This window comes from Sus scrofa, chromosome 6 (assembly GCF_054392235.1).
Source record: "Sus scrofa isolate SSC_HxYL_T2T_F1_AM1 chromosome 6, Sscrofa_HxYL_maternal_Yorkshire_Landrace_v2.0, whole genome shotgun sequence".
NCBI classification, from domain to species: Eukaryota; Metazoa; Chordata; class Mammalia; order Artiodactyla; family Suidae; genus Sus; species Sus scrofa.
The window spans coordinates 15,861,083-15,888,060 of NC_139388.1; the positions used below are offsets into that span (position 1 = coordinate 15,861,083).

Genomic DNA, 26,978 nt, shown 5'->3' on the forward strand with positions numbered 1-26,978 from the left:
CAGGGCTCTGTTTTCACTGAACAGGCCCATCCCCAGGAGAAGACTACACCCTATGCAATAGAATCCTTCCTCTCTGTCAAACTACATGTTTTATGCTTTATTATCCAACTGGTCCACGTTTTGTGAGCACTCTCTGTGGATTCCTCTGGAAATTCTTTGTTTACAAGATTATTCTGGGCCGTGGCTATCTTTTATATTTCATAGGAATTATCTAATATTTCCTGCAATAATAATTAGAGCAATTAGCATGGCAGTGGCTTTTGACTTATCTATTCTCTTAAGCTCATATGCAGCTAGGAAAAATTTAACCGCCCTGGTTCTGTCAGGGTCCAAGTGATGCCTAGGTTTCCTCTGCTTAGTCAAGCATTTCTGGGGTTAATTTTCATTAAAATGACCATGACACTAATGACAAGTGACTGTTTCTGCTCCCATTTGCAATTTTATAATAATGTCCTTTTGTTTGCTCTTCACTAAAGGATACAGAGACATTGCCGAAAGCCTCCATTTGTCCCCATTACATATCAATTCTTAATTTTAACCTCAGAATTATTTCTGTAAAAGAACCTTGTCTCTCTTTTAGAATACAAACTATTTGAAAATAGGAATTGTGTTTTTAACAACCAATGTAGTAGGTAAGTGAAACAATAAAACAAATAAACAAGAAAATAAGCAAACAAATAATTCCATATGTGAATGAACGAAATTCTAGGAATTCACAAAGAAGCATTTGGGTCTGAATCTGACTACAATATATCATCAGAGACCTTTTGTGAGTTCCTTAGCTCTTTGATCTACATCAGCAAAAATATGGATAAAATGCTCACCTTGGAAGTCTTTAGCAAAAATGATCTGAGAAAAATGTATATGAAAGCATGGAGTAGTGCTCAGATGCATTCAGTATCTGAGCATATTATTGTATTACCAGATAGCCAAGACCCAGTCAAAGACCCACTCTAAATGCCCAGGAAAATATAACTAGAGCAAGAAGAATTTAATATATTTATTTAATGCTTCCATCTGTTTTCATTGTCCTAAAAAGACCCCTATGAATTTTAGTGTTTTTAGGAATTGTAAAAACTATCTAGCTCAACTTTCTCATTTCCCAGGCAAAGAAACTGAGATCCAGAGAATTTAACTTTAAGTTTAAATGACTAATAATTAACAGAGACCAATTTCCCTTACATTCTGTAAACATGGTAGTTTGCAATGCTGTTCTGAAAGATGTGTTAAAGAACTAACTGAGGAGTTCCTGCCATGGCTCAGCAGTAACAAACCCGACTAGTATCCATGAGGATGCGGGTTCGATTCCCGGCCTTGCTCAGTGGATAAAGGATCCAGTGTCGTCTCTAGCTGTGATGCAGGTCTCAGATGCGGCTTGGATCCCATGTTGCTGTGTCTGTGGCATAGGCTGGCGGCTATAGCTCTGATTTGACCCCTAGCATAGGAACCTCCATATGCCATGAGTGTGGCCCTAAAAAGAAAAAAAAAAAAAAAAAGAATTAACTGACCCCTCCTCTGGAGTCTAGGGTGAGAATGAGTGTAGTAATTCACCTCACATAAGTTTAAAATATATATATATATATATTTAGTTATATATGTATATAAAAGTAAGTTTTATACATATATATATATAAACTTTTTGTTATACTTCCAGTGATAAGAGGAACAGATGCTCATTCTAGACAATTTGGAAGAAAAATATGAGAACACAAATTAAACTTATTTACGTGCAAACTCCCAGTGATAAATATTTTGAACATTTTAATGTTTAATAAAATTGGAATGATTCTATTTTTTTGTACTTGTGTTTTTCTCCATTTGACATTATTCTATAGATGTTTCCCCATATAATTAGTCTTTGAAAATATGATTAAAGGGGTGACTAACATTCCTTCATGGGAATTAATCATGGCTCAGGAGGCAGAATGCAAGACCTTACAAGTTGGACAGACTGGAATTTCCACTCCACCCATTAATAGTTGGGTGATGTAAAACCAACAACTTATCCTCCTTAAGCCTTAGTTCTCACATCTGCAATATATTGGTAAAAGTCACATCCTATGATTTCTTTTGGTCTTTTTGCCATTTCTTGGGCCTCTCCCATGGCATATGGAGGTTCCCAGGCTAGGGGTCTAATCGGAGCTGTAGCCACCGGCCTACACCAGAGCCACAGCAACGTGGGATCTGAGCCAAATCTGCAACCTACACCACAGCTCACAGCAATGCTAGATCTTCCACCCACTGAGCAAGGCTAGGGATCGAACCCGCAACCTCATGGTTCCTAGTCAGATTCGTTAACCACTGAGCCACATGGGAACTCCACATCCTATGATTTCTATCAAAGTTAAATGCTAGAGAGTATATATGCACTTAGCATTGTGCCTATCCACAGTAAGAATTCAATACATGGCAGTTATTTATTATTGCTATTATTTTATCACATTCATTATTGGACATTTAGGTTGTTTATAGTTATAAATAAATACTGAGAAGTATCCTCTCCACAGTCACCAATATAATCTACCTGAAATGTACCTCTGGTTGCTCTCTTACTTAAAGATCTCCCCTAGCTCCTCATCAAAGTTTTCGAAACTTTCTTTTCAGCAGTGAAACCCTTCTTTTATTATTATTATTATTATTTTTTGGAACCCTTCTTTTAATATCTTAAGTAGGAGTTCCCATTGTGGCACAGAGACTAGGAACCATGAGGTTGTGGGTTCAGTCCCTGGCCTTGCTCAGTGGGTTAAGGATCTGGTATTGCCCTGAGCTATGGTGTAGCTTGCAGACACGGCTTGGATCCTGTGTTGCTGTGAGTTGTGGTGTAGGCCAGCGGCTATTGCTCTGACTGGACCCCTAGACTGGGAATCTCCATATCCCGTGGTGCAGCCCCCCAAAAAAAGCTAAAATAAAATAAAATAAAAATAAATATCTTCAGGAAAATTTCCTAGGGAACTAGGGACGGTATTCAGAGCTTGGACCTAGCCCCACCCCACCTCCCAGTTGCAAAAGGCCCCTGATGCTTTTCTGAGAAAACTGGGGCTGCTCTGGACCCACTGGGAGAACCTATGACTTACAGAGTAAAAATGAGGCTCCAGAACACAGTGTACGACATCACCCAACTGTCCATTCCTCAAAGACCTTGATGTAATTTTTTTTTCTTTACCATTTTGCTCATGATACCCAGTCAATTCCTCTCTCATGGTGGGAACCACATCCCCCTGATGCTTTGGACTGCAAGCTCTTAGAGGACTGAGACCATTTCTTACTGACAGTGGTATTCTCAGTTCTCAGCATAGTGTCCGAGGCTAGTAGATGCTCACTAAAATTATTTATTATGAAGAAATTTGGGCGTGCCTCTCTGATGATTTCCTTCGGATAGTTTTGTAGGAGCAGGGTTACTAGATGAAAAGGGATGAGCATTTCCAGGCCTCTTAATACACTTTTGGTAAGATTTATTGCAAAAAAGATGGTAAGACATTCATTTGAAATAATTCTCTCTCCTGTGTCAATTACTATCTCCCATTTGTATTTGGGGGTATAGCTAAAGAAGCCACTGTTTGAACACATAATTGTTGTGGTTCAAACATTGGCTATTTTTTGGTGTCTGATTTGATTGAGGCAGACAGAGGTACTAGCACTTGGGGTGACCAGTGCAGAGTGGGGCTCTTAATATGTTGCTGTCCAGTGACCACATTATCAGATGGCTGGAGATTCATACTAAAATGTTGTGACTTTAGCCACTTTCCCTACATGTAAATATCTAAGCGCATTTTCTCATCTTATAAATGGGTTTATTGATATCTCTTAGAGGGTCATGTGATGATTGAATCAAATGGGCTGACAGACATAAAATCCTAATACATGCATTTATGTCTTTTTACTAATTGTGAATGAGGAGAGATGGATGAGGGGGAGCTGGATGGTCTGGACGACACCAGAAGATAGACTGGGTTCTAAGTTCAGGAGATATTTCAGCTGATCTCTTTGATTAACTTTATTTTTCATAGGATCCCATAATGCCCATATGTAAACTATTAGGATATAACTAGTTTATCCTATTTTATCACATGGGGGATAGAGAAGCCATAATTATAATCTTAAATTTTAAGGGGAAATTGAAAACTGAAATGGCTCTAAGGCACTTTAAAATGTTACACATCTTTATGTTCTTGTTTAATTCTATGGTTTTAATTACTTATGTACCCATGACTTCAAAAAGCCAAATCTGTAGCCCAGACTTCTGTCCTGGGTTTCAGACTCATATATCCAACTGCCTGGATGTTAGGCTGGTAAACTCAGTATGTTTAAAGCTGAAGCCATCACCTGCTCTTTCCCCCTATTTCCCCAAACTTGTTCTTCCTGCTATATTCCTCTCATCACCATCTACCTAGCTACCCTGAGCCAAAAACTGTGGTCATCTTCAACTTTTCCTCATTCTCACCTTCTATATCTAACTAGACACCAAATCCTCTTGTCCTTCTGCCTAAATGTTTCTCAGGCCTATCCTTTCTTCTCCATCACCACTGTCACTGTCCTGGATCAGCCCCTCATTATTTTTCTTGCCTGGATCATTGCAGCAACCTTCCAAATTGTCTCCCTGATTCTGGTCTTGCTTTCTCCACTCCATCACTCACATCCTTGTCATGAGCATATAATCAATCTGGATGAAAAGGAGCTGTAAATGGCAATAGATATCAATGTCTTCAAATCATGTTCTTTAAAAAATATGATGTCATAGGTTAAGACATAATCAGTTAAACATAGTTCTCCTGGAGACAGGTTGACTGCTCAGAGCAAGAATCAAATGAAATATAACAATGAGCAATATATCAGTTCACTTGAAATAATACTTGTGGAGAACCGACATTTATTGGATTGCGCAGAGATGATGTGGAGGTTAGTAACACCGGAAGGGCATGTTGGATTAAGATGAACCTCTCCAGCGTTGCAAGGGCCCCATGGTCTTTGAGAACATGCCAGAGAAAGGATCATTTACTAAAGCCTCTTCTAGCTTGGCAATTCCAGGAGCCAAAGTTACAACAACAGGAATAAAGTTTTCCACTCCACAATTGATATGTTGTTAAAGGGACTGGCAGGGGGCTTCCTCAGCTTCATGACCATGACAGACCCACAGATGCTAAGGGCTTTAAAGGAGGATGTTAGCGGTGCCTCGGGCCTTTAACATACCTACTGCTTGCAAGGTAGAGAGAAAACTGCCTAAGTTTAGCATATTCGGAGAAAATGCCAGTGAGTACAAAATGGAAAGAAGTCTGGAGACTAGGATAAAGCAAATAAGACCTGGACCCTAGTAGAGATGAGACACAGTATTTTAATGACTATTTCCCAAACTATCTGTGGTAAAGAAATTTCTTAAGATATCCAAACCATCACAGATTAATATTTTTATAAAACATAATAAAATGAATACTAGAAAAATGAAATGTAAAAGAAACACAAAATACCGTGCCTTTTTTTTTTTTTTTTTTTGTCTTTTGTCTTTTTGTTGTTGTTGTTGTTGCTATTTCTTGGGCCGCTCCAGCGGCATATGGAGGTTCCCAGGCTAGGGGTTGAATCGGAGCCATAGCCACCGGCCTACGCCAGAGCCACAGCAACGCGGGATCCGAGCCGTGTCTGCAACCTACACCACAGCTCACGGCAACGCCGGATCGTTAACCCACTGAGCAAGGGCAGGGACCGAACCCGCAACCTCATGGTTCCTAGTCGGATTCGTTAACCACTGCGCCACGACGGGAACTCCCCGTGCCTTTTTTTAATGACTAGATTACTCAGACATAAAATTACTCTATCAAGTTGCTCTATCAAAATTGCTAAATGTTCATTCTTTTTTTTAATTTTAATTTTAATTTCTTGTCTTTTTAGGGTCCCACCTGCAGCATATGGAGGTTCCCAGGCTAGGGGTCCAACTGGAGCTGTAGCTGCTGGCCTACACCATAGCCACAGCAACACAGGATCCGAGCAATGTCTGCAGACTACACCACAGCTCCTGGCAATGCCAGAGCCTTAACTCACTGAGCGAGGCCAGGGATCGAACCCATGTCCTCATGGATGCCAGTCAGGTTTGTCAACTGCTGAGCCACAACAGGAACTCCTCATTCTTTTTTTTAAAAAAGATTTTTTTTTTGAAAGATTTTTTTTTTGCCTGTTTTTAGGGCTGCACATGTAGCATATGGAAATTCCTAGGTTGGGGGTTGAATCGGAGCTGCAGCTGCCAGCCTACACCACAGCCACAGCAATGCAGGATCCAAGCTGCATCTGTGACCTACACCATGTCAGCTCACGGCAACACCAGATCCTTAACCCACTGAGTGAGGCCAGGGATCAAATCCATGTCCTCATGGACAGCGGGTCGTTACGACTGAGCCACAACATAAACTCCTACATGCGCATTCTTTATTTCTGTATGTATCTCATCATGAACCAGTAACATGCAGTTCACTGACTGGCACTGGTCTATGGACCACACTTTGAGTAGCACTAATTTAAAGGATTTATTCAAGATAAATGGCAAAGACTTTCCTCACAAAGATATACTCTTAGGAAAACACTAATCTATTCATTAATGTTCATGTATCTTTCTTTCAAATCTAAAATATTTTGGCTGTTTGGGTTTTAGAAAACTTCCATCTCTGGTCAGGTCAAGTTGACACGATCTTTGTGAGAAAATACCTATCAAACCAGTGAGCCTCAAATCAACCTGTAGAAAAACAATGCTTGTGTGGATTAAAAGCTCTCATCAGAAATATATAAGCTGTGACTATAATGTTGGCTGTATTGTTTAGTGATGGATTTTTCAGTCAATCAACCATTAAGAATGTCCCTCCATCCTATCCAGATCTCAATCAATTATCACGATGTCTGATATGATAGTCACAGTGACAGAAATGCTAGTTACAGGGAAAGTTCCTTTGGCCTTTATTGAACAATAAATATTCATCAAGCATGAGCTATATGCAACCTTCTTGCTGTCCTTATTCTAAATACAAGGGCAGCTGTCTCTCTCTGAAAAGACATGCATAGTCTGTGCTTAAACAGCAGATGGAAGATCTCAGCTTCTCAAATCTACTATTGTTTTATTATTGTTGAAAGGGCTAAGAAATATTGAAGGAAGGATAGTGAAAAGATTGGAAGAAAATTTTATTTATTATCTTTGAAATCTTGTTCACAGATAAGTTATTCTCATACTGTGGTGTGAAACCCCATTAGAAGACACATTTAAAGTGACTCTCATGGGCTGTTTCTCATTATGGCTGATGGTGAAATGACGGTTAGTGGTTACTTTATAAATAAAAAACATGGATATAATGCATAAAGAAGATAGGTATTAATTTATATGTCAATGTGTAATTTGAGGGGACTGACACAGAGTTTTTGGAGGAGTGAAGACCTCAGGGAGCTAGCCTTTAAGCAGGTAAAAAACAAGTCCCATGGAGTTCAGAATGGGAGTTCAGAATGGCCAGCACACCTTGAACATGTTCTTAGCACTGGGAATGCAAAGTTAATAAAATGCTGTGTTTGTTTTCATGGTCTGCTGTCAGAGGCAGATATGTGTGCAAATAATTACAAAATAGAGGGAGACATGAAGAAATAGGAATTTGTACCAAGTACAGATGTTGTATAAACGACAGCGTGATTAACTCTATCATGTAGAATCATTGTAAGAAGATTAAAAAGGTACAAAACAATTTATATTGGTAAAATGACTCCCAAAATGTTAAGATAAATCATTACTAGAAGTTGCTACATGGAAACCTAAGGTCTAATTCACCTTCAGTTAAGTATGCATATAAATCTTCCACTTGTAAGGATATAGGTTAAAATATCTTCATCAGGATAATTACTCTTCACCAAAAACTACACATATTCATATCAACACTCCACCCCTAAAACTGATCCACTTTGCAAAACTCTTATTTGAGTAGAACCATTTTGATTGAGCACTGGAAGTATCCACAAAAAGGCAAATAATAATGGATGAAAAGAATGAATTTTGCTTGGCTTAAACCTTCAGAGGTCTATTCCAAGTATCTTTTCAATACTATTATAAATGAAATTTTTTCCATAATTTCATTTTTGGATTTTTCATTGCTAATGTATAGCCAATACCATTGATTTTTGTATACTGATGTTATATCCTGCAACAATTGATCTTATTTACTAGTGTAATAGTTGCTTTTTTTGTGGATTGCTTAGGATTTTCTATATACAAGATCATATTGTCTGAAAATACAGATTTACTTTTTCCTTTCCAACCTAGATGGCCTTTCTTTTTCTTATCTAATTGCCATGGCTAGAACCTCTAGTACAATGCTGAATAGAAGTGGTGAGGGCAGACATACCTGTTTTGTTACTGATCTTGGGGACAGAATTTAGTCTTTCACCACTAAGTATGATATTAGCTTTGGGGTTTTTGTAAACACTCTTTTTCAGACTGAAGAATTTTCCTTCTGATTCTAGTTTATTGCGTATTCTTATTGTGAAAGGGTGCTGGATTTTGTCAAATGCTTCTTTAGATATTTCTCTGTTTTCAAATTTAAAAATTGCATTGCTTAAGTCTGGCTTTTTCAGAAAGGCAGATCAACTACCTAATTAGCTTATGGATTTAGGTGAAGGGGATAAGAAACAGAATGTTACCAGTGTGCCTCAGTTTCTATTTTCTACATTTAACAAGATAATACAAGAATGATAGTGCCCAAGAAAGAACTTGCTCTTTGGAAATGATATGGAAAGATACAACTGTTTTTCATTTCCAACAAGCAAAACGTAAAATTGAGAAATGAGGCTGATTTTTTAAAAAAAGGCTCACATCTAAGACTTAAGATCACCACCTCTTTCCTTCTGTTGATATCTCTGAATTCATTTGGTGGTGCCTATTCAATGCTTTCAGCTGGACAAAGTGATGGAGGAAATTAAGTGATGAATGAACCATAACATGGTTAATCTTCTGCTGGAAGTTGTACACATTACTTTTACGCACATTTCACTGGCAAAAGAAAGGCTTATGCTCAAGCCTAATATCAAAGAGACAATCATCCATATGGATAGGTGCAGAAAGTCAAATGAAAATGGTGGTGTGTATAATCATTTCATAGGGAAGGACAGCCAGTAATTGAGAAGTGAAATAAAATCTGCCTCAGTTTGTTCTTCCAGTGACAAATATTTTCTTTCTTATTTTATAGTAAAATACTTTCACCTTTTTTTTTTTTCCAAAAAAGACACTCCAAAGTCTCATCCAGGTATATATCAGACTCAAAGCACTGGTCTTATATAGCTCCTTTTGATCCATTCACTCATGAAGTAATAATAATAAGCCAATACTTAGCCCCCAACATGCCCACCACATTGTGGTGGCGGAGGGACAGGATAACACTCCCATGTAGAAAGGGAAAGTGGAAATCATGTGGTAGTCACTGATTCATAGCAATTCTGAAATCTTTGTAGAATGACAGGGTAAGGGTGCCCTTAGAGGTAGGGACTGTTCTTTGATTGGGCTCTTGTTCTGCTCCCTGGGGGAGCTTCACAGTTCACTGTTCTTCATGGCTCTGAGAGGTCCATTTCCCCCCATTATCCTTCTTGGCCACATCTGAAAAGGGCATTGAAAAACGTGCTTTCTAGGGTAGCTTGGTGTGCTTTCTATAGAAGACTAGGGGCTTCAATGTCATTTTTGTCTCAAATAGTCCTCTTAAAAAAAAAAATCTACAGGAGTTCCCGTCGTGACGCAGTGGTTAACAAATCCGACTAGGAACCATGAGGTTGCGGGTTTGGTCCCTGCCCTTGCTCAGTGGGTTAACGACCCGGTGTTGCCGTGAGCTGTGGTGTAGGTTGCAGATGCGGCTCGGATCCCGCGTTGCTGTGGCTCTGGAGTAGGCCATCGGCTATAGCTCCGACTGGACCCCTAGCCTGGGAACCTCCATGTGCCGCGGGAGTGGCCCAAGAAATAGCAAAAAGACAAAAAAAAAAAAAAAAAAAAAAAAAAAAGAAAGAAAAAAAAAATCTACAGAGGTGGTTCCCTGGGAAGTGTTGCAATTTTAATATTAAATCTTCCAATTCATGAAAATTTATTGAGGTCTTTGATTTCTTTCAGTATATATTGTTGCTCCTTCACAAATGCAGTTGGCTTTGTATTTATATGATCCTGGTTAACTCTCTATGTCAGTAACTAATTGCTCAATTCTTTTTTTTTTTTTTTTGTCTTTTTGCTATTTCTTTTGGGGTCAATCGGAGCTGTAGCCACTCTCCTACGCCAGAGCTACAGCAACACGGGATCCGAGCCGCGTCTGCAACCTACACCACAGCTCACGGCAACGCCGGACCATTAACCCACTGAGCAAGGGCAGGGACCGAACCTGCAACCTCATGGCTCCTAGTCGGATTCATTAACCACTGCACCACAACGGGAACTCCTGCTCAATTCTTTTTGACACACGTGTCTCTCTAGATTTGACAACAGGTATGTTGAGTTCTGTGGGAGAACCAGCCATCAGTCAATCCATGGGCAACATGAGGAACCACGAGGTGACCACGAGGTTTAATGCACACAAGACAGTCCCTTTCCTGCTTCTACTCCCTACACCCAATAAAGAATTATCCAGCCCAAAATGTTAATAGTGCTGAGGTTCGGAAACCCTATTCCAAACAGGATAGTGACACAGAAGTCCCTTCAATACTCTTGATAGCTCTCCAGAGCAAACACACACACCATGTTTCTCTGTTTACTCCACCAGCCAGATGAATGTTCTTCAATTTTTTCTTTCTCAGAAGCAAAGAGTAGGACCAGGGAGACTATGAGAGGCACTTCTTTTCATACTTGAAGAAATTGCAGTTTTTAAAAATTTTTATTGTCTGCTGACCATCATATCTCCATCCTCCATCTTATTTGTTTGTTTGTTTGTCTTTTTAGGGCCACACCAACAGGATATGGAAGTTCCCAGGCTAGAGGTCCAATTGGAGCTGCAGCTGCCAGCCTACACTGCTACCACAGCAATTTGGGGTTCAAGCTGCATCTGTAGCCTACACCACAGCTCAAAGCAACGCTGGATCCTTAATCCACTGAGCGAGGCCAGGGATCAAACCTGAGTCCTCATGGTGCTAGTTGGGCTTCTTACCTCAGAGCCACAGTGGGAACTCCTCCATCTTATTCATTAAGATTTTCATCACAATACCTGATCTTTTGATCCCCCCTTTTGCTACCAAAGATTCTCTATCATGCTATATTCTCAACTGATATAAAATTTATCTCTCTTTTAAAAGTCTTACTGGAGCCTTTCTTTAGGTCCTTTAAAGGAAAAGCAGAGATACTTGGGAGGACCTGTTCTGGTTTACAATAATGTCTTGTTTATCATTATATTATCAAGGCCTTCAAAAATGTTCCTGTTGTCATTGCGTTTGTGAAGAAAATATATCAGTTTTCACACTAAAATAGGGATATACTTGAGGATGCAAAGGTTTCATGCTCAGGACCTTAGGGTCATTAAGTACCAGGGATATACTTTAATAAAAATGTGCAGAATGTTTCAGACAGAGATTAGTCTAGCAAGAGACAGAATATAGCAAAAGGGAAATTACAGATGCAAAAATACTGAACAGATCATATCAGGTAGACCTTTCCTTAGAAAGCAAGGCAGGATTATCTAAGGATCTAAATTTTAGAAGAAGAGAAGGAAATGCTAGTTTAGTCCTAGTTTCAGCTATATCACAAATTTACAGAACCTATTCAGGATCCCAATGATGACAGTGAGAATCTATGCCTGAATATGACTGAATTATTCTAATATTTCAGATGAAAATACATACCGAGAAAAAGAAAGCAGTGTGACTTTTGCAAGCAGCGTTTGTTTTCTTTGCTAGTTCCAAATGTCTCTACTATTTTCCTCAAAGGACAATTCTGCCTTCTAATAGAATTCCTGACTAGGCAGATCATTTTGTTAGATAGATGTTCTATTAACATTTTGCTTTTCTTCATTTCATACAATTTTTCATTTTATTCCTTTGTATCATGGTTGAAAATGTATATGATTCTTATCTCTTCCTCAGGTTTTTCTTTTTTTCATTGTGACATCTGTGCATTAATCACTGTTTAGTCAAGCTGCAGGGACCTGATTTTTTTTTAAATGGGAAGAGAGCATGGTGTTGTGGAAAGCATGCCAGCCAGCTAGTTAGACACCTGGATGCTAGCCTGGCATCTGACATTCTCTGGGTGAGTGTTGCAGGACAGGTCATTTCTTTATTGTTTTAGTAGAATTAGGGTCTTGCCAAAAGATCTTAAGGGGTCACCTCTGTCTCTAATATTCTCTATATGTCTAATCTTTTATATACATGAGAAGAGTAGCATGGTAGGTAATCGTTTCTTTGCTTATTTTGTAGCTGTCTGTTAAGTATTGTGTGTGTGTGTGTGTGTGTGTGTGTGTGTGAGAGAGAGAGAGAGAGAGAGAGAGAGAGTGGTGAAGGTGGGAATGGAGAATGGAGAGGGAATAGACTAATTAACTTTGGAAGACAATAACAAGATGTAATAATCTAAATATAACTGCGTTGGGAAAGATATGAAGGTATATAAATACTTCTGTTAGAGGAAATATGTAAGCATTCATCACGGATACAAAATAGCATTCTCAGAAATGTCATTGCCTCCCTCTCCCAGGACAGATGAAGCAGATTCTGACCAGCCACTGAAAAAGCCATGAAAACCCTTGTGTTTTATAAAGCAGGACAAGGCTTTGAAGCTTCAGCTTTAAATCGCCCCAGCATCTCCCAGCTGTAATGAGGACAGCATTTTCCCTAGTCAAAACATCCTGGCTCTATTTATAGGCATTCACTTCTCTGAATAACAAATAGAAGTAGCAGGCTATTCTTATATCATTTTTCTTCAACTACCCTCTATTTAATACAGAGCCAACAATAAAAAAAAAAAAAATCCAGAAGCACAAAACATAACAATGGGTTTAGTTAATTACCTTAGAGAAGACACTGACCAATGTATGTTTGAATAGTCGAAGTCTTGCAAGAATATTTGATTGGCCTTTGTTTACCCAGGGTTTCCAATATCTCCCTCGCCATTTCATGGGGGAAAAAAGGTTTCAGTCCTTTAAATGATTCCGGAAATATCCAGTCTCCCTAGTTGAAGGGGGGCTGTATTCATCTGCTAGGTAACCTCCCTTAGCTGCTGTAGCTTTAAATAAGGACGGCAGACAATACAGCATCCACAGAGACAGCTGCAATTCACTTGTATTCTTTTTCCAATATAAGTTTGTATTAGGTTATTTAATGGGCCACATTATATTCAGTAGGTACAGAATCCATACCCCCAAACGGCTGCTGCTTAATTCCAACCCTCCAGTCTGTTTTAACTAAGATGTTTTCTCCAGTGCATATAATCTTCATTATCATATAAGTAATTTTTAATTTATAATTAACATAGTCTCCTTCTCATTATGGATGCCTTGATCGACTTAGACCCTCCAGACACATCTTGTCTGGCGCAGTGCTGGCTGTATCCTGCAGTTCTCCAAATGTGCAGTAGGTGTCTATCTTAGCCTTTCCTTCACCCTTCCTCCTCCTCTCGTCCCTGACACTGTGATATAGTGCATAATTCCAAAATGGCAGCTTTTTGAAAATTCACCTTGATTATCAGACATTAAAAGTGACTCATCCTGCAGTGACTGTCTGGCAGAAGGGATGGGATCAGACAGCAAGACAATGAGGGGACTGGGCGCATTAGCGCACTAGATTACAGAGCCCATCAAAAATACCTTTGTTCTGTCAAAGATCCAATCATTTACTAGTTGTGTTCTGCAGAGGAGAAAGAATGAGAAGGAAAAATCCACCTAACAAACAAACAAATCCATCCAACAATTTAAAACCTCCTCAGATCTCTTTATTCTAAGAAGGGAGGGAAGTGTCTGATCAACCACCTCAAAAGGAGGAAAGATGGGGATTGTGCTTCTGAAATGGGAATCCACAGAACCCTTTCTTTTAGCAGCAAGCACATTTTCTACACTAGATTCTGTTCTTTGGGTCTTGGTGAGAGGAAAATTGACAAGTTAACAGGGTTGGGTTTTGCCTATGGCTGCACACAGCTTAATTTACAGCAGAATATATAAAAGACAAAATATTTCATAATTAAAACATTCATTTTCATTAAAAGGAAAGCTTCTGACTTCTAGCATGTCACATTATAGTGCTAACCAAGAAATGTGTGATGGGTAAGAGAGGAAAATATGTGTAAAAGGACTATTATTGATAAATACTTTATAAGCATCTAAACTGGCTTATATAAAAGGCAGTGGGAATCTTTGAAAACAGAGAGCATATGAATTCTTGCATCAAGCGTGTGTGTGTGTGTGTGTGTGTGTGTGTGTTTGTGTGCAAGGGGGAGGAGGGAACTGGAGAAAAGGGAGGTGAGAGATGAGGGCATTTGTATGAGCCCTGTGTGGGTGTATAACTGGGTGAGATGTGTGCTGAGTCGTCAGCATGACTGCAAGCCTGGCTAGCTTGTCTGATTCTCCAAGGAGACAAAATGCCCAAATGGGAGGCTGGTTCCTGGCTTTCTTCTTCTCCTTCTTCTTCTTTTTCTTTTTATCGTTTTTATCATTTGCCTATGAACTCAGAGGAGCAGTTTATCAGTCATGGAAAATGCCCCTAAGGAGCCCAGATCAAAGGCAGGCTTTGAATGGTGTACTTAGGTGGATCTCCCTGCCAAATACATTAATGCGATTAAAACGCAAATTCCATAAGCAATTATTTTCCATCTGTTTAGCAATAGTAATAGTGATGCTATGTGCCGTCAATGGCATCCTTCTTGTATACAGAGATGTACCGAGTAAATTCAAATGCTGCTTTGCACATGGATGTTGCAGCACTTTGGGAGGATTTAGAAGGTTTTATTCACCAGCAGGGCAGCAGAGTGGCTGCTGTCACCATGCAGGAATCCCTTGATAAGAATCTGTATTTTAACTGACTGTCATTTAGCAAATAGACTCATTAAAACAACTCATTGCATTCCACCAATCGAGTACTATACTTGGAGGTTTGTCATTATCTCTCCTGCCTCCACACTTATTTCTACTGTCAGCTACAGAAAACATACCCCTATTTTGCCCCTCTTAATTATCCCTAAATGACTTCATTCTCTTATTGATGGAGGAAGGCAGATTCAGCAGGACTGCCTAGTTTGAGGGGCTCAGGAATAGTTACACATTCATAGACCGGTTTACATCTGTTTGGATTTACAATACATACTCTGAAAAGGGAGAAAGAGAAACCTATAAGCTTTAAAAATCTCCACCTAAACCTGACCAAAAGATTAAAGGGGAGGGCAAAAGGGGAGGACCCAGACTAATTTCCACACACCAGCATTCGTACCAGGGGTGGATTCATGAAAGAGACCTGCGAGAGTTTTCATCAGCGGAATTTTAATCAGCCCTAAAGGTTAGCCTTCGACTTCGTTAACAAACAGCTCTAGAGATAATTTCCAATTTTCAGTGTTTATAGAATAGTAGTTTCTTGGTCATAATCAAATTTGGAGACTGTTGAGAGCCTATTCTGCATATCCAGCTGACACCGAAACACACAAACCATCAGAAATTGCTGAATGTGGGCTCAGAATCAAATGTCGGAAAAGTAAAAGGAGGAAGAAATTTTGCAAATTAAAATGATCACATTAACCTCCTCTGATGAAATCAGCCCAGCCAAACGAAAAATACTTATTTTAAAAAATCTGCACGGATATTTTAGCTGTTAAAAGAGTAATGATTATTCTAATATTTAAATGGACAGAGACAAGGGGAAAAGAGAGACAATAATGAAAGAGGAAAGCTTCATTCCCAGGAGTGAGAGCCCAGCATCTCTGCTACATGCAAGTGGGTTTCAAAACTGTAGGAAAGAAGACAAGCAAAATTTACCAAGACTGACACTAGAGGAGAGGTCAGTTTGCTGGAAGTGTGTCCCTTTTCGCCTCTCCTTCTGCCTCCCCCCTCCTCCCTCCCCCTGCTCCCCTCCATCTTCACTGAACCCTTGCAGAATGGCCATCATTCTGGCAGAAGGGGAACAAGTATGGCTAGGATTCCAGCACATATAACAAGAGCAAAGGGTAGTAAAACAAAGGACCAAATCCAAGGATTTGTCTTTCCTGCAAACTGACGTAGAGTACCGCTGGATACAAAGTAGACCCCTCGCACTGCAAAGATGATCAATCTCCTAACAGCACTGCAGCCAACAGAAGGGGCCTGAGTCCTAAATGTGGGGAGGAATATTCTAATGTTAGTTCTAAATCTTCCAAGGTAACAAATTCCCTTTTGCGTCTTGGGCTTGCCACTTCCCTTCTTAGTTTGCAGAGGAATGGAAAGGGTTAAAAACAAAAACCAGAAACAAATGAGCTTAATTTCTGTGATTCCAAGGGGCGGGGCTGGGAGGGCTGTTTGCAGAGTGAGCCCCTCCTCTGACTCCCACCACCTTGATGCTCTGGTTGGCTTGTATTTTGAGGGACACAAAGGGCACAAGATTAGTGCTGGCAAACCTGGGTTCCAGTTTTAGTTTTGCAGCTTAGTGTTTACTCCCCATGTAACCTGGATGGGGGCAGTCAAAACCTGTGAATTTTTCCTTAGGATAAAAGGGATTGGCAAATTCAGGTAATATTAGAACTGGGAGGGACCTCGGGGATCATTTAGTCAATTTTCCGTATCTTATAGACAGAAAACTAAATAACACCAGTAATAACAACAGTTAATATTTCCAAATATTTACTATGTGCCAGGCACTATTCTAAGTGCTTTACAAGTACTATCCTACCTACACAATAACCTCATTTGGTAAGTAGTATTGTTACTGCCATTTTACAGACAGAGAAACAGAAGTCAGTGAGGTGCAATATCCGAGATGATACAGCTGGTAAATGGTGAGCTGAGTTTGAAACCCAGATGGCCTGGCCCCAGAGGTATACCTTAATAAGCCATGAATTCCCAATTTACTCTTTGGTGCTTAGGGGGTGCACTCATTTCAGGAAATGAATTAGTACTGCACAAGGTCTTGTAAGTGTGGACCCTACAAAGAGGGGTTCCCAATATCACAGCAATGGCTGACAATGGCCAGTCTGTTCCCTCCAGGTTCCCTGAGGTCACAAGGTCCCTGCAGCCAGGTTTTGTGCAGTTTTTCCAAGATGCCCTCTTCTATACCATGCCCTTTCCAAAGTCAGACTGCCACAGTCTCTACTTGTCAGCTGATCGTTACTCTCTCCAATCATTTCCTTGAAATTCACTTGAACTGTTACAGTTGTATTTGAACACCCAGCATGATACCCTTTATTTCTTTGCTCCAGCACTAGCACTTGCATGCCTTTTGTTCACCACATGGATCAAAACTGCCTCTCAGAGCAAAAACAAATTGCAGGAAGGGAGATCATGGCAGAATAAACACTAGCATTGCAAAAGACACTCAGTGTGGTAGAACACTCATTGGGTAAGACTGTTTGCAGAGTGGTAGGTACATTGATGATCATTGGTTGAGAGAAGAGCCTACAGTTTGTCACATTAGCTTTCATTGGCTAATAGTACCCAGTACTCGGGAGAAATATATGTAATGGACTGTTGCTAAAAGGACAACAGCATTAATATCAAATTATTGCTATGGGGGAAGTGTTAAATACCCTCTGTGTATTCTAAGCTCAAAGAAGCTTGATGACTTGTCCAGACACCTGGGCAAGGCTGTCTAGGAAACTCTTCTGTTTGCCTTTAATTGTACTCACAACATTTCTCAAACTCTTCTGACACCAGATGTGTGCATTTTCCACACCAAACAATTCTCCAACACCAGCTGGGTGTCTAACAACTCAATTCAATTCCGATACTAACCAGAGTTATCGCAGGCCCCACCTATTAAGGGCTCATTCCCCAAAGAATGCTCCCCATTTTGGTTGCCAATTGCAAGTCTAGGGTCCTCGGGTTACTCACAACTTTCATCTGACTTGGCTACAGATTGGAGGTTCCCATGACCTCTTTCTCAGGTCCAGTTATTTGCACAATAGCACATGGGACTCAGGGAAATACTTATGTTTACTGGCTTATTATACGATAAAGGATATGATAAAGGATATAGGTGAACAGCTAGATGAAGAGAGACATAGGGCGAGGTCTGAAAGGGACCCTGAGCACATGGAGTTGGGATCGGCCACCCTCCCAGCACAAAGATATGTTAACTGAAGCTCTTTGAACGCCACACTTATGGGATTTTTATGGAGTTTCCTCACATAATGCAGGATCAATAATTAACCTCCAACCCCCTCTTCTTCCTGGAGGATTGGGGCTGGGACTGAAAGTTCCAAGCGTCTATTCATGGCTTAGTCTTTCTGGTCACTAACCCCATCCTGAAGCTACCCAAGAGCTCACCAAGAGCCACTTACTTAGAACAAAAGTCACTCCTATTACCTAGGAAATTCCAAAGGATTCAGGAGCTCTGTGCCAGGAACTGGGGGCAGAGACTAATACATATATATTCTATTATTTCTCAAAGGCACATATGATCCTTTCTGACCTCACCTCACCTGACACATAGTCCATCCAACCTTGATGTCTTCATAGCTGCTGTCCCTTCTGCTGGAGGCAATCACTTCACTGATGCCCTCTCATCACGCCCCCTTCTCCAGTTGCAAACATCTGTTCATCTGTTCAAGATCTGGCCCCAAAGTTGCTTTCTCTGTAGGGCTTCCTGAGTTCTTAGCACTTTCTGTAGTACATATGGTTAGAGCACTCATGTCGCAGGATTATAATTAATTCGTTATTCTTCTTCCAAATCCCCTTCTTAGCCAGGGGCCTCTTTGAGGACAGAGGCTATGTTTCATTTATCTTTGTATTTTCAGTGCCCAGCACAGAACCTGGATCATCTTATTTACTCAATGAATATAGAAGGAAGGAAGGAAGAGAGGGAGGTGGGAAGATATGTCTTCCTGAAACTATAAGGCATTATAGAAATACAAAGAATTACTTACCAGAGAAAGAGGTCCATTGTCCCCTCCTACTGTGCAGGAATGAGCTTACTGTTTCCACAAGCACACTGCTTAGGCACAATGAAATGCTAGCAAGAAGCAGGCATCTTACTCCTCATTTACTTGTCTGATGAAGAGGTACACAGTTTCCCCAATACAGAAAACGTGTCCTTACTGATGTCAGTCACTAGCAGTAATCTGGTTAGTTGAACAAGTGCAAAACCTAAAGAATACAGAGAATTAAGGAAGTGTTTAATAATTCAGGCTATTAAAATACTTTAACAGGTGGCATGTTGTTTAGTGCACTTAAACATAATCACATAGCATTCTGTGTGGTCACTCTCCTCTGAGGTTGTTAGAAGAACCAGGAGAGAAAAGGAGCCTCCTTGGGGATTTTTCCTTACAGTACAATTTTTACAAAAAGCTGAGTGTACAACTTGCAAAAATAATAAGCTTCAGTGATAACATAAGCTTCTGCTACAATTATCACAAAGAGCAAGGCTACTGCTCAAGCTTCTAACTTATCGTTGTGACTACAGAACTATCTAAAATGTCACATTCGAGTTGAAGCGACTGCAGCCAATTAGGTAATTTCCACCAAATTGGGTCCATTAATACTTGGGCATTATATTGAGGGAAAAATAGGGCTCTGTGACAAGGTGCAATGTGGCTTGTGAAATATTAGTTTTGGACAGTCACAAATCAAGATCCAAGGGCATGTTAAATTATTCAGCATTCTTGACCTCATTATTAAGTGACTTCATATGGGTTTTTGCTCATATTCTTGCAATATTAGGCTCCAAGGAGCTTGATTTTGTTTCTTTCCACCATTTACCTATTTCACCTTTTTTGTCTCCTCCACTCTTTATGTAACAAAGGCTTAGTTTATATTTCTTTTAAAATTGTTTACTTTTATAATTAAGAGGGCAATGGCTACCGTTTCATCTGAGGAACACACAATGAGCACACTCGCTAATACAATGATACATACAAGGAATATGAATATTAGAAATTTGGTTCCCATGCTTTTCTTTGCTAGCACACAAACTCAGGTAATGCAAAACCTTCCAACCTAACATCTGCCTTGATCCACTGTGTACCAAACAGAAATCACTGTGTGATTCATAACACATGGCTTCATAAATGAGTCAGAACCTCAATGCCAAGTCTACTTCTGTAAGTGTTTTGAAATAACAGCAACATTGTTATTTTCCAAAATAATGGGAGAAAGCTACAAAAGCTCTCAAGAAGATCATGTACCAAAGATATTTGTTGACTCCATTTTGTTCCAAAAATGTTTGGAACAATGGTTAGCTGATGCTGACAGGATTTCTATAACCTATAAATGTGTTGAATATTTAAAATTTTAAATTGGTGTTCCTGTAGGTTGTAAAGTACATTAACCAATCATGCCCTTACCCTAAGAATATTACTAGCAGATAATTTACAAGCTAAAATACAACTTGGGGGCAAAGCAATGAAACGACCCTGGAATGTGAACATTGCCAGATAAGATGACTGAATTCGTGACCATCTGCTCCCCAAGAGTTCTTGCACTTGTGTTCTCTATGAGATTAACAAAAGAAATTAGGTAATGTTAGGCTGCTCATGGTACAATATCTTCTTTTAGATACGTGTGTTTTGTAACGTTGCTTATGACTCAAATCCTAACATACACTTTGAAAGCAGAGACACAGGACTCCATTTCATCATCCCCCAGCCAGATGGGACCGGAGCAGGTGTAATCACTTTAAAGTGTTCTTCTCTATAAATCAACTTCTGATTCATTCCAGAGAGGAGCTGTCAGCCCTGAGGCACCCAATGAAGTTGAGAATTTTTAGCAAACTAAACATAGGCATTAAAATAATGTTTGAATTAGTTTTAATCACAGTGGCCTAGATTCTCATGCTTCCCAGAACCCTACTGTATCTCTTCCATGTGTGAGATGCCTGGGAGGGCTGCACATGGGCAAGACTCACTGGACTGCAGAGCAGGAAGGAGAATTTAGGTCAATTACCTTTTGAAGTGTCATCCTTTTAAACAGCTACTCAAGGTAGTATCTTGCTAACGGTGCTGTATATAATAAAAGTGACGGGTGCTATTTCTTTAAATACTGCTTTTTGGTTATAAGCCATCAAAGGATTAAATTTGTGTAAGGGAAAAAAAAAAGATCAAGAGAAGTTTCATCCATGTTCTTTCTGGAATCTATTAGAAAGGATTAGGTATGTGGTTTACCTCTCTGAAAGTCTGGGCTAGAAAGGAGGTGCCTCCATTTCAATCTCTCCCAGTTGAGTCTTTGTTTTCTTCATTTGTGAGTTGATGAGACAAGTGGTTTAGATGTGACCCCAGGACTTGGGTAAATAATGTTTTAAAAAATTATGAAGTGGGTGAATGTGTGGGGAGGTGAGATGGAGCAGGGAGTATGGATCCATTCTCCAAAGTTCAAATACATATATATTGTGTGTGGCTGTGTGTTTTCATTAGTTCTTGTTTATGAGTTTACTTTTATTTTTTAAAATTAATGGCTCTTATGGTTGTAAAAACAATACACTTCTATGGAAAAAAAATTGAAAAATATGCAGTCATATTAAGAAAATAAAGATCACCCTGAATCTTATAATTCAGAAATAACAACTTACTAAGGTTCCCTCTAATATATAATCATACATGTGTGCGCACGCACGCGTGCACACACACACACACACACACTGAAAAGTCTGGAAGGAGATAACTTGCACCTTTAAAAAAGTTTGTTTATTTAAATATTTCAAAGGTTTTCTATCTACCTATTTTCTCTTATTATATACAGAGTCAGCCCAAAAATAATTTTTAGTAAAGTGAAAAAAGTGAGTTCACATCAGGCCTACCAAGAACTACACCAATGAAATGATAAGAACTTGTTTTCTGTCATTGCCTTTCTTCAAACAGGCTTAGGGGTTATTAGAAAGTTTAAGATGCCTTTCAAAGATGAATTAGTTCCAAGTTGAATTTCAACAAATATCCAACCGTGAGCACAGAGCACAAAATCCATTAAGCCTTGTGACTGTTCATTATGAAATTCTGAATTTTAACCAACTAGAAATGTAATCCAAGCTCAGATTTATTTTTCATCCCTCAAGACTGCAAATGCCAAACAGAGCAGGGACCTCTTTTAGCCTAGGAGGCTACAAGCAGGCAGAGGGGAGAAAGCTCCTTTTCTTCCCCTTGGGTCTTCGGTTTCCATGCTTGCCCAACAGCATGGCTCATTCACTAAGCTTGTGGTGTAGCTAACAGAGAGAGTTATCAACTCCTCTGGGGGGAACAGAAAGATGGTGATCACACACACACACACACACACACACACACAGGTCATCTTCCTACAGAAATGCCCAAGGTTGGGGGGAAATGATGTCCTGCCCCTTCCCATCCTCAGTCACATAAACACAAGCCAGGTAGTTGAGGGGAGGGTTTGCTCCTCATTATTTGGTGACAGGGAGAAACTAGGCAGCAGAAAGAGAAGTTAAGACTAATAATATTTCAAACAATTTCCAGGAGTTCCCACTGTGGCGCAGCAGAAGCGAATCTGACTAGGAACCACGAGGTTGCAGGTTCGATCCCTGACCTTGCTCAGTGGGTTAAGGATCTGGCGTTGCCCTGATCTGTGGTATAGGTCACAGACGCAGCTTGGATCCTGCATTGCTGTGGCTGTGGCTGTGGCCGGCAGCTGCAGTTCTGATTGGACCCCTAGCCTGGGAATTTCCATATGCAGCAGGTGCGGCTCTAAAAAGAAAAAAAGAAAAAAAAAAAAAAAAAGAAATAAAACAATTTCCAGATGCTCATTACTGGAGTCTTTTGAGGAGGGCACACAGGCTTTGAGGTCATCAGGTCTCTTATTTATTGCAACAAATACTTAATTAGCCCCTACTATATGCTAGGCACAGCTCTCGTTGCTGAGGAAGCATTAAAGAACAAAACAGACAACAATCTATATCTTAGTGGAGCATAATTCTAGCAAGGGGAACAAACAGTAAAGATAATGTTAGAGGGTAGAAAACACTACAGGAGAATAGAATAGCAAGGTAAAAAAGATTGGGTTTGGGTTATGGTTTTAAATAGGGTGATCAGGAGAAACCTCAAGGATTAAGCAATATTTGAGTCAAAATGTGAGAATGTGAGAGGACGAGCAATTTAAATATGGGGGGAGGGGGTGTTAGGCTGAAGGACCAGCCAGTGCAAAGGCTCTGGGTTGCGAGAAGGCCTGCAGGCTTGCAGACTGAAGGTGGAGAGAAAATGAGATATAATGAGTGGGGAGGACGTGTGTGTGCAGGACCTCGAATGTTATGAGGATTTGTCTTTCTCTTTGGGTTTGGATCATTCTCCCACTATTTGTCAAAGGTCACAGGCTGAGTGACTTTATAGATTAGATTTTCTAGATTTTTCTAATCTATAAAGTGGGAATCTCATTTACTGCAGAGTTATTTTGAGGATTAAAATGAAATACAAAGCACAACATCTGGCATGTGGTATGTTTATACTTCTGGGTATCATTTTGTGTATTTATGTGTCTTTTATAACTGTTCATGTAAACATAAACATAAAAGGGACTGACCAAGAGTTATGCAGAAGAATTCAAGTAGATTATAACTGTGTAAATAAATATTTTTTCTCACAATAATAAAAGTCACATATCACCAATACAAACTAATAGTTTTAGAAGGTAGGTTTGGGATTCAAGGTGACCAAGGAAGTAAATCTTGTATGTATTAACCATTAGTGAGAACTGATATATTAGCAGAAATGTACAGGCAAATCTCATTATTTCCCATTTCCACTGAATGTCTATTTCAAGGTTAGAAAAAAATACTACCTGTCCTTCTGGGGGACATCTGAGCATTCAAACAATACCAGATAAAATAGTCAGCTTGCAAACTTTTGAAAACACCATTGCCTGCAGGGTTGAAAGGGCCTCTCTTAGATATCAATCTGCTCTGCGCTAACTTTTTTCATATGATGGTGGCAGTTTTTCTCTTATGTGGTGGTATCATTAGAGTTTCACTTGAGTTCACAGAAATCATTTTCTGGCTAAATTTTTCACTCGAACTCAGTTGCTATAGAAGTTGAACATCAGTGGGAGACGCAATTAGTTACCTAGTTATTATGATTTAGTACGTTTTTAGCAGAAGGAAAAATGACAAAAATCTAAAATAATTCTATAGAAATATACGAGTGATCTTTTACCTGTAGATCATTAGCACAGTGGACACGATTTCAAAGACACCACCAACACCTATGACATCTTCTCCCTGCTGTATTATTATGCTGTTTTAATCAGTTAGTAGGACTAACAGGAATCATTTTGGTAAAAGGTACATAGTACCTAGTTGGAGGACTTGAAACTAATGGAAGAACTGAAGATGGATTTCTCTTTGTAGGTAAATGGAAACCATACATAAGTTATTGCCAAGACAGTTAGTTATCCCACCTTTGGATATTCTGCTGGTCAAAGGTACTTTTAAGGGCTTTAAAAAATAAGTGCCAAAGAACTTCCTCAGGGGAACACTGGTCTCTGTTGATTATCTTACAGAGTTTGCTCTTAAGTACTGATATATTATTTGATTTCTACCTTCTCATCTAAATTCCTCACTTTACAAAAAAATCTGGATTATCCTCACTTAATCAGATAAAATTTTTTTCTGAAAAATTTGTTTTAAGATTTTTGTACCATATGTTAGGAGCCCAATAAATGTCTGTTAAATAAATGAGAAAAAAATAATTTCCATTTCCTTCTACTTGTCCTGTTAACAAATCAAAGATTGAACATACATACATATGTGCGTACACATATTGTATATTTTATCTATTTTCAATTAAATGTATATAACAAAATACATAGGTAGGTGAATATGACTATTTTAAAAACACACACATCAGAATTTGTATCTCCAAGTGAGTGTTGCTCTTTCTGAAGTCATCTGAAGAGATAATCCATTTATTTCACAGACACGAGTAAACATTTTAGGAACTCTTTCCTGGGCAGTTCTTTCAAGACCTCTGGCCATTATTTTGGACATTAACATTGTTGGCCAATGTTCATCACTTGACAATGGACTGGACTTCTAAAAATAGCTAAAAGTAGGTTGAAATAAGTAAGTCAACAAGATGGATAATACTATTCTTTATCTAAAAATATTGGATACAGTCGTAGTATTTAGTATTGCCTATAAATTGCTTTTCTTTTCTGCTTTTATTTATTTTTAATTTTTTTGTCTTTTTGCCTTTTCTAGGGCCGCTTCCTGTGACATATGGAGGTTCCCAGGCTAGGGGTCGAATCGGAGCTGTAGCTGCCGGCCTATGCCAGAGCCATAGCAACCCAGGATCTGAGCTGCGTCTGTGACCTACACCACAGCTCACACAACACCGGATTCTTAACCCACTGAGCAAGGCCAGGGATCGAACCCGCAACCTCATGGTTCCTAGTCGGATTCGTTAACCACTGTGCCATGATGGGAACTCCTGCTTTTCTTTTTTATAAAAAAGATTCATTGGGAAATAATTCACACACCATAAAATTTAATCATTTAAAGTGTATAATTTAATGATGTCAGTGTATGTACAGATGTGTGCAACCATCATCACAATTTAAAAATATTTTCATTACCTCAGAGAGAAACCCTGTACACTTTATCCATCACTCCTCTACTTCCTCCCAGCCTACCCATTTTTCCCAGCCCTAAGCAATCACTATATCTAGTTTCTGTTTCTACAGATTTGCTTATTCTGGATACTTCATATAAATGGAATCATATTACGTTGGTCTTTGTGAGTGGCTTCTTAACATAATATTTTCAAGGTTTATCTATGTTGAGGCATATATCATTACTTTTTATGGATAATATTCCATTGTATGGATGTTCCATATCTTATTATTTATTGATCTGTTGATAGACATTTGGACTGGTTCTACTTTTTGGCTATTGTGATAGTGTTGATACGAACACTTACATACAAGTTTTTGTTTGAGTGCTTGTTTTTAAGCCTTTTGTGCATATACATAGAAGTAGAATTGCTGGGCTATGTTTAACTTTTTGAGGAATCAGTAAACTGTTTTCCATAGCAGCTACACCATTTTACATTCCTATCAGTGATGTATGGCAGTTATAGTTTCTCTCTATCTTAGCCAATGCTTATTATTCTCTACTTTTTGAAAAATTATGACTATCCTAGTGGGTGTAAAGTGGCATTTCACTCTGATTTTGATTTGCCTTTCCCTAAAAACTATAATGCTGAGCATCTTTATTTCTTCCTGGGGTTGCTAAGCTGAAGTGTAATATTTCCCTGACCATGCGAGTAAAGAATCATTCGTTTAAGCTGATTCTTTGTCATACACTTAGCAATACTACAATCATGGGTTTTTACAACAAATATTTACACATGTATTGCACAGTCATTGATCATATGCTACTTTGGGACTTACTAAATGACTTAACTTTAGTGGCTACAGAATTTCCTTGAAGGAATGTTTATTTTATTGTTTAATCTGATATATATTTTTATTTTATATTTAAGGTTTATTGAAGTATAGTTGATTTACAATGTTGTGATAATTTCTGCTGTGTAACAAGGGGCTCAGATATACATGTACATACATCTATTCTCTTTTGGATTCTTTTCCCATATAGATTATCACAGACTATTGGGTAGTGTTCCCTGTGCTATACAACAGGTCCCCATTGACCAATCATTTCATATACCTCAGTGTGCATATGCCAATCTCAAACCCCCAGGCCATCCCTCCCTTCCCCCACTTGTCCCTTTTGGTAATCATAAGTTTTTCAAAGTCTGTGAGTCTGTTTTTGTTCTGCAAATAAGTTCATTTGCATCTATCTTTTTAAAGATTCCACATATAAGTGACATAATGTTTATCTTTCACTGTCTAACTTCACTTAGTATAATAATCTCTATGCCATCCATGTTGCTTTAAATGGCATTATTTCATTCTTTTTTATGGCTG

At 39.1% G+C, this 26,978-nt stretch overlaps 1 protein-coding gene across 2 annotated transcripts in view; it reads right to left on the reverse strand.

The window, feature by feature from the left end:
* Positions 1 to 26,978, reverse strand: part of PMFBP1 (polyamine modulated factor 1 binding protein 1) — a 509,524-nt gene that overhangs the window by 105,665 nt on the left and 376,881 nt on the right. Inside the window, exon 18 of one of the 2 annotated variants that reach the window (XM_084959706.1) lies at positions 18,992 to 19,211. The gene's annotated coding sequence lies outside the window, so the exon portion shown is untranslated. Of the gene's footprint in view, positions 1 to 12,968; positions 13,100 to 18,991; positions 19,212 to 26,978 lie in introns of those variants that run through there. The other variant, XM_084959708.1, reaches the window with a different exon arrangement.